This window comes from Polyodon spathula, chromosome 6 (assembly GCF_017654505.1).
Source record: "Polyodon spathula isolate WHYD16114869_AA chromosome 6, ASM1765450v1, whole genome shotgun sequence".
Classification (NCBI taxonomy): domain Eukaryota; kingdom Metazoa; phylum Chordata; class Actinopteri; order Acipenseriformes; family Polyodontidae; genus Polyodon; species Polyodon spathula.
Window position 1 is genome coordinate 32,837,240 of NC_054539.1, and position 14,841 is coordinate 32,852,080.

Consider the following 14,841-nt stretch of genomic DNA (forward strand, 5'->3'; position numbering starts at 1 on the left):
TTATTTATTTATATTGAATATAAATGGCTGTTGGTGTAGTGCATTAGGCTTTAAAATAAGCCCTTTCAAATATGGTAACTGCTGTGATGTACAGCGATGTAGTGTGATAAACTGCAGTACTGTATGGGGAAACCAGGGTGGGGGGATAGATAATAGCGACCCCTCACTTATAAAAATAGCACTACACCACTGATGTCCAGTGACTGCCAAACAAACAGTAAATAATAATGCTGGTAAGTAATACAGTGCCGTATATTACTTATGTTATAATCCCCTAGTAACACATACACAAGTCCCTTTAGTGCGTGAATTAGTGATTGTGGTACAAATACAGTTTACTGTGATGTGAGTCCAGTGCTGTTCCGGGTTTGTGCTGGCCTCTGGCGACAGCTCCGGAACTTGTTAGCTGTCTAGTGATAACACGTAACAAATAGACAGAATAAAACAAACACTTGAGATTATTCACAACAACACAGGTCCTTCCAGGTCACTTTATATTAACCAAAATGAAAGAGCAGACTACATCGCTTTGACCCCTGCTTATACCATCAATCATGACCCCTTGGTAAACGATTGCAGCCTCTCCTGCAATCTGCAGCTGCCACATCATTTCCCTTCTGAGTTAGTGTACTGAAGCTCTACCCCTTTTCTACATGACCGACTTCCTTTTAACCCTCAAAACGAAGTGTCAGGCCAAGTAGTCCAGAGTACTCTGTTCGCATTACTTAGTGCCCTCACAGGTCGAGTTTTACCACCAAGAATCATGGTCTTTCTGTCACAGGATTCCATAAATTTTACGTAAAATACTGGTATGATCCAGTGTGTAATTGCATTCTTTTAAATATGTTTTATTCAAGTTTATTCAATTCATTTTATTTCTATTTGTTTTGCAATACTGTGTTTTGTGTTTCTGTGCTGCATTTCACGGGTGGCACTTATTCAAGGGCAGCTATAATTCAAAGTAATATGGTACTTTATTATAGACTAAAGATGTCTTCAATCCTAAATATAGGCTTGAGTACAACCACATATCATAAACTTAAGTAAAGGCTAAATATAGTAAATACACTTGGCATTTCACAGGTACAGTCACAATTACAAGGTCATGGGGCTGCATGAGGATATAAAACTTGATTGACTCTACTACAAGGTTTAGACGGCTATGCCTAGTGTTTTTAGATACAGAAACAGGCCGATCTATCTAGCATTCCTCCATGCAAGCTGTCTATCACTTGTAGCTCCTCAGGATATAAAAAAAACTTTGCAGTGTTCCTTTTTTGGTTCAATGTAACATTTTATTCATAGTCTAAGTCACAAAAGTGTCCAACACAATGGATTAAAGATTGTCCTAGACTTGAGGCCGAACCAGTCAGCCTCCGGTTCCCCACCAATGCAAAAAAATCTATATAGAGATGAATTATCCTTTGGGAGGATGGCCCCTACTCCGGGCATGCTACCAATACTTTGATGGGCATAACATATATCATAAATAATTCACAAGATTGACCTGCTGACATTGCTTTTGATGTGAAAATCTTAAAATACCTATTTTATAATATGGTATGAATTATACTTTCATTTTTCAGCTAATTAATAATTAATCTTTTTTTTTTTACATTTTGAAAGAATATTTGAACATGAAAAAAACATGTTTGTTACAGCATTATTATTATTATTATTATTATTATTATTATTATTATTATTATTATTATTATTATTATTTCATGATTTAGCCAACAATAATAACATGAATATACTTGTTAGAAAAGACACCAAATTTTGCTTTTGATTTTTATCCTGCACAGTTTTTTTTTTATATCCTGAGGAGCTACAAGTGATAGACAGCTTGCATGGAGGAATGCTAGATAGAGCAGATGGTTTCTGTGTCGTGTTGGAGAGGGAGAGATACTGGTACAGGTGAAGTAGATTGAAACAGCAAGTATATACAGTATCTTTGACTACATTTATGCGTGTCCTGAAACCAGTGGCGTAGTCAGGATTTTGTTTTGGAGGTGGATGTGGATTTCGGCCTCGGGGTGTGGGGGGGGGGGGGTGCTGGTGATGGTCACCAGGATGTCGTTTCCATGGCATGGCCTGGTCATGGATTGCGATTTTTGCACATGACTGATATTTTTTTTCTCCCACGTAGTTCAATAATGAATTTCGGGGTGGGAGGGTCAAACCCCTAAAACCACCCCCATAGGCATGCCACTGCCTGAAACAATGGAAACAGTTTATCAAATAGAATTTCTGTTTAAAGCTCAGCAAGTAGCTTTTGAAGGGGCTGGTTTATTATTCTTGCTTGCAGTGTCAAGCTGCTGGGTCACGTCAACTGCAGGGGTGGGTGCTGCAGCAGTACATAGTACATAGAAAAAATCAACAGCAAGGAAGGGCACTGTGGCAGTACATAGAGAAAATCAACAGCAAGGGAGGGTGCTGTGGCAGTACAAAAAGAAAATGAATAGCAGGGGAGGGCACTAAGGTAGTCACTTCCCGTTGCGATTGCAATTCCTTTTCAAATAACTTTTAGAATCTTGTCAGTGGGTCAGTTTTTAACGATCTGGAAAAGCGTTCTGAGGGCAAAGGTGGTTAGAGCACAGGTAAGATAATGATAGCTTCAGAAGCCCGGGTGAATGACAGTGAGTACGCAGGATCATGGCTTCGATTCGATTCTTAAGAAAAAGAAGGGCAGCAGGTGAGTAGCCATTTTATATCTAAATTGATAATCTTAGATTTAAATGATTAAGTCGGAGCTTGCAGGGCTGTGTAGCGAAACACCAACGAAAACAGACAGCCCATTCGGGAATTCAAATTCAGCATTCAAGAATTCAGAGCGAGAAAGCTTTGAGGGTACCTGTGCAGCTGTGTTGAAGATAAAATGGGCAGCTATGTAGTGAAATGCCAAAGAAAAATGCAAAACAGAGAATAAGGGCATGACTTGTCCCCTGAATCATGCCCACCAGTAAAAGGTGCCATAAAAATGCATGCTTGATGATCTTGTTTTCCAAACTTGTAAAATTACACATCAAATTGCATGATAATGATAAAGTTAGATAATTGGCTCACCTCCTAAACTGCACAATATACTGTACAATATGGGACAACTTTAAAAACAAATTGGTTGCTCTAGCTGGGTTCCTTTTTTGGTTCAACGTAACATTTTATTCATAGTCTAAGTCACAACAGTGTCTAACACAATGGATTAAAGTCTGAATTACAATTTGTACTGGCCAATATCAAAGGAATAAAATCATACGGCAACCTAGTTACATATTGTGAACTTAACTTTCTTTAAAAATACAGTTCTCAAGGCAAAAGTATCTTTGTAAGAAGCAAATTATTTGCATAATTTCAAACATTAAATAAAAGATAGTTACCAGAAAATGTAAACCTGTTGGGTCTTTTAAGCAATGCAAGGCTACCCAGTCTCGTCAGTTAACTATTGCCGCTGAGAGTGATATGTTTCAAAATTGTTAATTTGAACAAATTGAAAAGTCTTTCAATACATATCAAAACAAATTAATTACCATCTCCTACAACCTGTTATGAATGTTTGTGAAGCTTTATAGATTGTAACATGGATCTCTTTATTTATCCAAAAACCTTGGCAGGCTGCAATTGCTGCATGTAAATAGCGCACATACCTAACAGTTATTAACTTCTGTTGAAATGTAAATGAAATATTTTTCTCTGTAGTATATTTACGATACAACCAAGACCTCTCTCAGTCAATTATTAAGGACACCGGGCCATGGTATATATATATATATATATATATATATATATCTATTATATATATATAGACAAAATTATTATAATTATTATCTATATATAATTGAGTCAAAAAACGATGCTACTCTCGGGAGCGCGGCAAAACACTAGAACAGGCTCCAGCTTTTCATCGCAAAACCGGTTTGGCCATGATAAACTGGGCACCAAACACTATTATGAATACGACCTGCTGGAACACTAGATTGTGATCTTCGGTCACAGACCATTGAGTTCACCAGTTCGTGTTACTACCTAAGCGGCATTAATGAAGAGACCTACTCTTTAACTGCATGAAAAACATTTTGTGACCATGGCATTGGGAAATACATTTCATTTGGAGTCATTACCCTTGTAACCATGGTAATTAGGGGGGTGAATGCCTTTCTCTGGTGTGTTTCACGCCTTTCCCGGGAGGGGGAGACCTTTCCCCTAGAATGGTAGAATCAGCCGAGTGTTCCTTTGGCTCCACTCTGAGCGGTGGGACATGTGACAGACAATGACTCTTGGCAGTAAATCTCCCTCCAGACCTGTGAGGACGCTAAGTAATGGGAACAGAGTACCCTGGACTGCTTGGCCTGACACTTCGTTCCTAGAGTTAAAAGTCGGAAGTCGGTCATTTAGAAAAGAGGCAGAGCTTCAGTACATTAATTCATTGACCCGGAAGGGAAATGATGTGGCAGCCACAGATTGTAGTTGCGGCTGTAATCATTTACCAAGGGGTCATGAGTGACGAAATAAGTAGGGGACGGAGCGACGCAATCTGTTCCTTCGTTTTGGTTAATGAAAAAGAACCCGGAAGGACCTGTGTTTTGTGTATCCATATCGTGTTTGTTTGTTTGTCTAATTGTGTCTTGTTATTAGTAGATGACTAACACGTTCTGGAGCTGTTGCCAGAGGCCAGCACAAACCCGATACAGTACTGCACTGGTATCAAAAATAACTGTATTTGCACCACGAGCACTAATTCATGCACTAACAGACTTGTGTACGTGTTTTGGTGTTTCGTGTGGATGTACAATAAACAGGACTATTATTTCTGGACCAACCCAGGGATTACACAGTAAGTAATACATGCTGCAGTATAACTTACCATCATTATTGTTTACTGTTTGTTTCACCATTAGGCACTGTACATACAAACCCATTAAACAATTTTATACTTGGATTATAATTATCTGCCTGTTATTTGATCACTTGCACTTGCACACTGTTAACCACTTTGTCACAGTCAAACACAGGTTTTACATTTTTTGCAGTATGACAAACAAACAAATCCATTAGACATTGCAAATAGTAATCATTACAATACATGCAACTTTGCACAGGTATCTTTCCAATGTATACATAAAGAAGTGAAAATTTAAAAAAGCAGCTGTAGTTGCATTAAAAAATAACTTTTTATAAGAGAATAGCGAGCGTTAGTTTGAAAAACTGACAATGTATACAAAACACTGTGTTATATAAATCACTTAACATAACAGATAGACACTTGTATTTTGTAGATACAGTGGCTCTCAAAAGTATTCACCCCCTTGGACACTGTGCATACGCCAACAATAGCCCTGGTGCTTCACAAAACTGGCCTTTGTGGGAGAGTGGCAAAAAGAAAGCCATTGTTGAAAAAAGACTCTGAGACCAAGTGGAAGAAGATTCTATGGTATGATGAGACCAAAATAGAACGTTTTGGCCTCAGCGTTAAGCCCTATGTTTGGCGCAAGCCTAACACCGCACATCATCCTGAGAGCACCATCCCTACCGTGAAGCATGGTGGTGGCAGCATCATGCTATGGGGATGCTTCTCTGCATCAGGGCCTGGAAAGCTTGTGAAGATAGAGGGCAAAATGGTTGCAGCAAAATACAGAGAAATCCTGGAGGAAAACCTGCTGAAGTCTGCAAGAGACCTGGGACTTGGGAGAAGATTCATCTTCCAGCAGGACAATAACCCCAAACATAGAGCCAAAGCCACACTGGAGTGGCTTAAAAAAAAAGGTCAATGTCCTGGAGTGGCCCAGTCAAAGTCCAGACCTCAATCCAATTGAGAATATGTGGAAAGAGTTGAAAATTGCTGTTCACCAAAGGTCTCCATCCAACTTGATGGACCTTGAGAAGAATGGGCAAAAATTGCACTGTCTAGATGTACAAAGCTGGTAGAGACTTATCCAAATAGACTCATGGCTGTAATTGCTGCCAAAGGTGCAACTACCAAATATTGACTCAAGGGGGTGAATACTTATGCAATCAATTATTTACTGTTTTATATTTGTAATTAATTTAGAACAATTTGTAGATTTTATTTTTCATTTTCATATTATGGACTTTTTTGTGTTGATCAGTGGCAAATTAAATCCATTTTTATTCCATGTCATAACACAATAAAATGTGAAAAAGTCCAAGGGGGGTAAATACTTTTGAGAGTAACTGTACATATTATATATCTATCAATTAAACTGTAGTATTTTTCAAATTCATCATACATTCAGTGAAACTATTTTAAATGTTTTGTTTAGAAATCGAAATAGTCCTTGTGTAACCCTTATTCTTTGCACACCCGGTATTATTGTGTTTTACTATGCCCTGTGTCACTTAACTTAATAAGTACACCAGTGGAAGTTAATAAAAATGTGTTGCATTCTGTTGTGTATGACTGAGGGACTCAATCTTTCCAATGAAGCAGGTTATTTTCCATATCTGAATCTGAAACAATAACAAATCAGGGAGAATTCAATTTCTTTCCTAACTGCGTGTCTGGAGCTCTGTGTGTGTGCTGTCACCATTGCTGTCTCTGCCAAAAAAACTCTCTCTCTCTCTCTCTCTCTCTCAGCTGTTGTACTCGTTGCTATGGAAACTTCCCAAAACAGTTACATTGTATCTAGACACTGTATATACTCACATGCCCAGCACTTCTATATTACAGGCTGCCTTTAACTCGTGGCAACCGCATACTTAATATTTGTAATATAAAATCATAATAACAACGAAAACTTATATTTATAATAACACCGTGTAAAAAATTTTGTAGAAGTGAGTAGTTTTTCGAGATATACGATTATACTGTATTTACAGTATAATCGTAAATCTCGAAAAACTACTCACTTCTAAATCTTTTGTAGTCATTTTTGTATTACTTTAATATAAATACATGTTTGGATTCATGTGTTGTTTTTTTCTGACTTTATGTGAACGAAAAGACACACATTTGCCCGTTTTCCCATTGGAAATAGTGATATTTTGAAATATCACTGTCCTGGTCACAAAAGCAAAGTTTGTGGAGAATAATAGCCATTTTCTATACTTTTGAGGCATAAGCAATTAGGAAATAACACTTACTACCCAGGAACAAAAATTGTGTTACATAGTGTAATAAGCTATGACTTATTAAACTGACGTTATCAATACTATGTACTTGTATAATAGCGATAACTTTTCAACTCAACATGTCTGCACTATAACACGTTATATACAATACCTAACATGAGTAATATTTAAAGTAACTAAATCATAACATTGTTAACTCTGTCCTACCTGAAACAATAACAAATCGGGGAGAATTCAGTTTCTTCCCTAACTGTGTCTGGAGCTCTGTGTGCCGGTGTGGCAAAGTGGTGAATATGTGCAGGTGACTGCAGTGCAGAGCAGATTAATCACACAGACGAATGATTTACAGGTGCAAGGGTGTTTAATAATGAGTATAATGTCCAGAGCCTTATGGCAGAACCTGCAAACAATAATAATGATGGAAGTGGTACAGCGGCATGTATCACTCCTGTTTGTAATCCCACGGGTTTGACCCGCAACCAAAAAGTCCTGTATTTTCTCACCCACACAAAACACAAACACAGTTTTCAACAGTGTGTGATTTTAGTGCTAGCAGTGCAGACAGTTCCTGTAGTGGAAAATGTGACTTGTGATATCTGGGTTTAGGCTGGCCTGCGGCTGCAGCTGTGGATCGTGTTTAGTACTCTTTAGTGAAAAAACAAACAACACAAGACACACAGTTTTAGTACACAGACTGACAACACTCACGGCTTTCGGTCTCAATAATACAGGCTCCTTCTAGGTCATTTCGAATAACCATATGCAAAGGAACAGATCACTGAAGCTACACCCCTTATTTATACCCTCACCCATGAACCCTCGGTTAACGAGCGCATCCTCTCCTCCAATCCTCGGATGCCACGTCGTCTACCATCCAGGTCAGTGAGCTTGGGTGCCGTAGCTCCGCCCCCTTCCTAAACAGCCAACTTCCACCGACCCTACGGAATAAATTGTTTTGCCCTCCCCTTCCCTGACTGGGGCATGCCTAATGATAATGGGTCCCCTGGAATATGGAGACAGGTAAAGGGTTTCTTATTCCTGACTACACTCTCCCCTTTTTTCCTTTTTTAAAATCTTTCCCTTCCAAGACAAGTTTCACAAGTCTCTTTACTCTTAGTGTTTTCAAAAAGTCCCCTTTTCTTCTTCCTTTTTAGCAAGCTCCATTCTGCTACTTTGAGGTGGTATTCTCACTGTCCATAGCCCTCTTTGCAGTGGGACCTATGGAAGTGGGTTTCCAAAGATAGTCGGTAGGTGGTTTTCACTGTCTCTGTGATTGCTGAAGCCCTGGTGGTGGATCTGCCCCTGTCGCTCTCTGGCCTAGTTGTTGCTCTGGACCCTGGCTGCCTCTGGGAGGTTATATCTCATCTGAGTCAGAGTGTTCTTTGTTGGAGTGCTCATTGTCAGAATGATCAGTACATTTTGGCTCTAAGTGACTGTCAAAATCACTATCAGTGTACTCCTCCAGGTTATCTAATTTTTGATGTGAGGCTGGTGTGTGTAGGTGATCTGGGTGACTCTTTGTAATCTGGCTTGTACCATTTTGGCTATCATGGTATATATCTGAACTCCCTTCCTGCTCTAAAGCTGTTTTATCTGTTCCTTATGTATTAGCCTCACCTATGGGAATGAACATGCAAGGGTTAAGTAAATTCCTGTGCAAAACCCTTTCCCCTCTCCCGTTTCTGGATGTACAACATAGACAGGAAAGTTGTCTTGCTTTCTACGGACTAAATGTGGGTTTCTTTCCCATTTATCACCCAATGTCTGTTTCCCCGCTGGATTTTATTTGCCACAGTACTCTATCACCTGGAACAAGAGGGACATCCACAACCTACAGACTACGGTCATGTTACTGCTTCTGTATACTTTTGGCCTTCCTTCCCATGTCTGAAGCTCTCTTGTACGCTAGTTCCAGATGATCTATGAGTTTCTCCACATAATATTCAAGTTCCAGAACCCCAGCTTCCATGCAAGGGTGCCACAAGGCTTGGTCCACCTGCAACCTAGGATGTCGGCAGAACATTAGTGGAAATCGAGAGAATCTCTTGTACACAATAGTCACTGATTCCAGATACTCCTTCCAATTTAGCTTCTTTGCCAGCTCCAGTGTGCCCAGCAGGTTGATGAGCATTCTGTTGAACCTCTGGTGGTTCCATTGCCTTTGGGATTATAAGGAGTGGTTTGGCTCTTGGTAATGCCCAACCTGTTCCACAGCTGCAGTAACAGTTTGCTTTTGAAGCTTCTCCCTTGGTCTGTGTGAATTATTTCAGGGATTCCATAGTGATATATGAAGTTCTTCCAAAACACTCTGGCTATGGTGGAAGCCCTCTGATCTTTTATTGAATAGGCCTGGGCATACCTAGTGTAGTGGTCAGTCACCACCAATATGTTCTCAATGCCACCTTGGGATCATTCAAGGGAGAGACCATCAGCATTGGTGTTGTTTTTACCCGGACGATGCTTAACTTCAAAGTTAAGTTGCCATTTTTGCCATCCACCTCTGGCCAGAAGCATCTAGCTGTGCTGTAGTTTTAACATACAGCAGTGGGTTGCTATCAGTCACTACAGTGAATTGATATTCCATCAGGTAGTCTTGAAATTGATCTACTACCACCCATTTCAAGGCCAAGAACTCCAGTTGGTATATGCTATCACTCTCTCTTTCCCCGATTGAATCTGAGCTAATACTGCCCCCAAATTCTCAGTAGGTCATCAGTAGGAATGACAAGTTGTAGTCTGCATACCGAAGCACTGGTGTACTAGTTGGCTTTTCTTTTAACAAAGTGAAAGCTTGGTCACAGTGACTGTTCCAGATGAAGGGAGCTGGTTTACCGATTGCTTTTTTATTTTCTTTTCCTTTTGTTTGGCCTCCTGCAGTGAGAGGGAAGAGTAGGGCTGCTTGTTTGGAATAGTACCCAGAAAAACCAAGATATTAGGAAACTTCTCTTCGATTGCTGGGGACCTTCCACTCCTTAACTCATTGGATCTTCCTCAGGTTGGTAGTTATCCCTCAACTGACACAACGTGACCAAGATATTAGACTTTTTCCTGCAGGAAGTGACATTTCTTCGGCTTCAACTTCAGTCCATGTCTGCGTAGGTGGTCAAAAAACATTTCCAAGTGTTCCAGGTGCTCTTCAAATATGTTGGAGAAGACAATCACATCCTCCAGATATATTAGGAGTGCTGTGCAATTCAGGTTACCAAAACAGTAGGTGATGAGCCTCTGTAATGTTGCCGGGGCATTCTATACTTCAAAATGGCATCCTATTACATTCAAACAGACCCATGGGGTGGTGAATGTTGTTTTGGTTTTATCTTGTTCAGCCACCTCTGCCTGCCAATATCCAGATGTCAGGTCTAAAGTTGAGAAATACTTTGTCTTGCTCAAGGCATCTAATGCTTCCTCGATCCGTGGCAGTTTGAAGGCATCCCTCATGGTCTTCACATTGAGTTGTCGGTAGTCAATACAGACTCGAATGGTGCCATCCTTCTTACGGGCAACCACAATTGGGGAAGCATAGGGGCTCTGGCTAGATCGTACAGCTCCGGCATCCGCCATGCCCTAAAAGTGCTCGTGGACCTTTTGATACTGAGCTGGTGGTATTCTACGGTAGGGCTGGCACACTGATTTTGGATCAGTGAGAGTATTTCGTGTTGAACGGTTGATGTGCATCCCAGATCAAAGGTATCCTTGGAAAACACATTAGCGTTTCTCATCAGAACTTCTCTCAGTTCCATCTTTTGGGTTTCATTGGCAATGAGGTGCTCCTGTTCTCCAGGCTTAACCTGTATGGGGTGGCGTCCAGCGTACTGCACCTGTCCACCTTCCTGTCTAAGCACCTATGTGTGGTTGCCTTGATCTGCAAGTAAGTGGCATGCCAAACTAGTGACAGCTTCTGCAAATGGTTAAAACAAAAACCTCCCCCACTAGGAGATCAGCTTCTGCTGATTTATACAGATCAACATGGACTGGTACGTTCTTCCAGTATGGAGTTGTTGGCACAACAAAAATTGACACGCCCTAATAGCTGTGATCCAGGAAGGTCAAATTCACCCCGACAACACCTAGGTGAGGAACTTACTGTCGCCCCGCCCCCTCTATTTGGACATTTATGTCTTCTGCTTTCAAATCGCATAAAGTCGGGTGACTGCTGCAAAACTCCTTTGTCACCAAAGTTATATGTGAACCAGAATCGACTAAGGCTTTACAAAGGACTCCATTTATGCTGATGAGGTCTTCATTAGCAGGGCTTATCAAGCCAAGAGATGTTCTGCAGTTGCCATTCACTCCACCAGATTCTTCAGCACTTGAAAGTCTGCGTTGTGGTGGTGTTTGGACCTGTTTAGACAAGAGGCTTACTTTAATGTGCCCCCCTCCACCTGCCCCTTGGTGTTGGGTGTGATTAGTTTAAAGGTTCTGAGGTTCCAGGCACGGCCTCACCATGGTTATGCGCACCCAAATAGTTCCTGAAGCACTGAGTGATGTGTCCCTCTTGTGGCACACAAAGGTCCGACCTGTGTGTTGGGTATTTCTATTACTGCTTGCATAGCTCCGTCCATGGTTCCAGGAGGAAGGCTGTTCAGGGGCAGCCCTTGTCTGTTGCAATATGAGCATATCCAGTTAGCCCATTTGCTCAGATTGCTGTTTCTAGCTCACTGTTAACTCATGTACAAGTGATGTCCATGGATAGCCTCACTTAGCATTGATGTTAGGTTACTGAGATGCAAGGATGGATTTACATTTGGGGGCTGGTCCACCTCACCATGGCTGTCTATGGCATGCTGTTAGCCTTCTTTTCCTTAGTCACCCCCTTGTAGGAAACCTTCTCCCTTGAAAGTTGCCTTAGCTCAGCCTGTAGTTGACTAAAGCTTAGACAGCAGGGCTGCATTGGGGCTGTTCCGAACTTCCTTGTCTTGTACGCCTCTCATGAATTGCTGAGTTAACTTATAATCACATTCAGTAAGGGGTTGGCTCCCATTTATCTTCAATTTTTTTTAGGTCCTAAAGCACAGGTCTCTATTCATTTTTTATCCAGGAAAAAAGAAGAGAAAAACCTTTCAATGGCCAAGTGAGAACAATAGGAGCCGAATGAAACCGAAAAAAGGGCGTATCTCATAGCCCCATGCACTACAAAGATAACACGTACATAACAATACAGATAGCTGCTTCTGCATCCAGCACTCAAAGAATATCAGACATTTGCAGAGCTTTTTGAGATGTTAAAGTAATAAAATAATTACTTGGATGGCATTATTGAGAAGCTTGGTGATCCAGAACGAGTGATCAGGAGAGGATTTATCAGTATGCACGTCTATAAAGAGGTATGTGAAAAATACAGTGAAAAAGTGGTGGTGCATGGCTGGAGATATAGTACTGATTGTCCTTTTGCAATTCAATGCCTTTTAAACCTATTTTACTCTTTAAAAAAATTTAATATTTAATAAAAATAAATATAGTGCATGTAAAATAAACAGCGAGCGTGAAAATAAATTGGACCTGATGACCTGATTGGACAAGTGCTGAATAAATGGACTGCAAAGGGTTAACACATGGCTATTGCATGTTTAATATTTATAATATAACATCATAATAACTTAACAACTTATATTTCCAATAATAGCTCACTATAAAGCTATGATATATTAAGCTGGCATTATCAATACTATGTATATGTATAATAGAGATAACTTTTCAACTCCACGTGCTGCACTATAAGACGTTATATACAAATAATTTGTTATTTCTTTAATGCCTAACATGGGTAATATTTAAAGTAACTAAATTGTAATATTGATGATACTTTCCTACCTGAAACAATAACAAATCAGGGAGAATTCAGTTTCTTTCCTAACTGTGTCTGGAGCTCTGTGTGTCTGCTGTCACCATTGCTGTCTCTGGCAAACTCACAGACTCTCCAGTCCCCTCACCTTCCCTGCCTGGGGCTTGCCCTACGATAATGGGTCCCCTTGAATACCGGAGACAGGTAAAGGTTTCCTTATTGCAGACTACATTTTCATTGCATCAAAATGTACCTGTCAGGATCACTGTGCTTTTTTATTAAGCTCCGTACTCAAGTGAGTTAACCTGATTGTACGCTAAAAACAAAATTAAGACCTCAGTGCCGATAAAGCTTGTATGAAAGCTGCTACGTTCAGGGTAAATAAATAGCAGTTAAGTCTTTAACTTAAAGACTGTCATGATGCTCAAGGCACTCGTAAGGTAAGTTGTTAGTGTTTCCGGTTTGATGGCGTGCCACATCTGGTGCTGCTCGCTGCTGCTGACTGTAAAATACAATAAGGAGCCGTTCACATTTACGTTTACAACTGAACTGAAATTTACTTTGGTTTACAAAAAAAGAAAACACTACCAATGTACGTGTACGGCAAAGAAAAAGTAACAAGACAAGCTAATTCATTTTTTGCATTAAGAAACTAATATTATTACTCCCATAATAATCTAACATGTCATATTACCTTGTTATTGACAAAAGTAATATTATTACAGTAACACATTACCCCAACTCTGCTAGGCACTTAGTACCTACATGGCAGGACACTGATGTGCTTGATTCACTGAATACATCTTTCAGCCCATTGATGGATTTCACAGATGTTTTGTCACGTGAAAATTATTATCAGTGTCCCCTTTGTCAAACCTGTTTTGCACCTGCTTAACAGCAATATTCCAACTGTTTAGGAAGATGACACTGAACTCACAAAGTCAATTAAAAATAGATTTTGAGTTACCTGAACTTGAAGTATTCTGATACACACAGCCAATATCTATTTGATGTTTCATCTTTTATCAACCCTAGATTCAAAGTGAAGTACATCAGTGAGGACAAGGTTGCGTCAATCTTAGCAAGAGTGGTGTTAAAGGTGGAATCTCAGGTACAGCAGGACATTGCTGTGGCACGCCGGGCAGTAAAAGAAGCAGCAAACAGAGGGACATTTTCTAAAAAAGTTAAGACATTTGGTAGCCTAGTCAAGGAAAACACGTCAGGACCTATTACTAAAGCCTCCATACTAGTTTCTGAAAAAGGCAAAATCTTACTTGAACTAAATCATTATCTACTTATTCCTTTTGCTGACAGTGAATCAATCTATTAATCTGGTGGAAAGACTAAACTCAAAAAAATTGCACAAGTGTATGTGTGTCTACCAGCAACAAGATCTGCATCTGAGAGAGTTTTCAGTACCTGTGGGAACATTGCGACATATAAATGGACAAGACAAAAACCTGATACTGTTGACAAACTCGTGTTTTTGGAAATAAAACATAAAATATTATGTACAATTGCAAAAATAAAGTTAAATATATAGCGATACATTATCTTGAACATCTAAAATATCATGATATATTTTTTGAGGTATATCGCCCACCCCACCTATAGGTTAGGTAGCACCTTCACTGAATTATTTCTCTTCTTCTTCCCTACAGAACTCATCACGAGTCCATCAAAACTGAAAAAAATTTCTTTGTTCTTTTTACAGTGGTGTCAGTTACAGTTCTCAATCCAGAACTACATTACTAGAGAATCAGTCAGTCAATCAACCTCCCCTGAAAAGACATTACACCAATTTAACTTAAATCATCTCATCTGTGTAATGAGTATCCATCTTGGCTCAAGGTTGCTCGACAGAGTTTACGTCAAAATGACTGCCAGCCAGAGTTGTAGTTTTCTTAGTGGAGGTGATATAGTCATTTCAGCAGCTCTTGGCAGCAGGGATGTCACCTCTTCAAATCAGAAAA